The sequence below is a fragment of the Podarcis melisellensis genome (genome assembly GCF_964234715.1).
Source record: "Podarcis melisellensis genome assembly, chromosome: 5".
Taxonomy (NCBI): Eukaryota; Metazoa; Chordata; class Lepidosauria; order Squamata; family Lacertidae; genus Podarcis; species Podarcis melisellensis.
Window position 1 is genome coordinate 1,517,501 of NC_138537.1, and position 660 is coordinate 1,518,160.

A 660-nucleotide genomic window follows, 5' to 3' on the forward strand; every position below is an offset into this window, starting at 1 on the left:
CTTCCTCACACTGCCTGCGATGCAAAGAATGATTTTCAGGTCCCTTGAGGACCCTGCGCTCCAGGAAGTGATAGTGGAATACACCATTTAAGGAAAATCAGAATACTATTTGAAGAAAATGCACTGATGCATTGGGGGGAAATGCGATATTTAAATAAATGGACTATGGGCTTATCCTTCCCTCCCCTCTGTGATTTCGAGGCACAATCCAGGCTCCTTGCTCCTTAGCACTAAATCAGAGCAAATGACCATCCACGGAAAACCTGAATTCCTGTTTGTGGCTCTTCAGCCTTACAGAGTTGGGTTTCGCAGGGCAAGCTCGGGGGCGGCAGCCGGGTGTGTGCGCGTCGAGGGCTTGGACACACAGCTTTAAGTGCAGACTTGCTCCTGGAAGGAGCAGAGCAAAAGGTAAATATGGATAAGCCCTAGTGAAATATACTCAGAGTCGCAAAGTGATTTCATGATCTTTATTCAGCTCCTCTCAAAGTATCTGCTTTATATACATTATTTACACAATGGGCTGCACATGATTGGCTAATTCCGGAATTCTACTGTAAGCCAATCAGGTTGTGGATTCACTTATATCTGGAGCATGATTGGGTGGTTCCTGCCAACCAATCATACTGCTGCATTGTTCTAGGACCAGTCAGACTGCTGCAA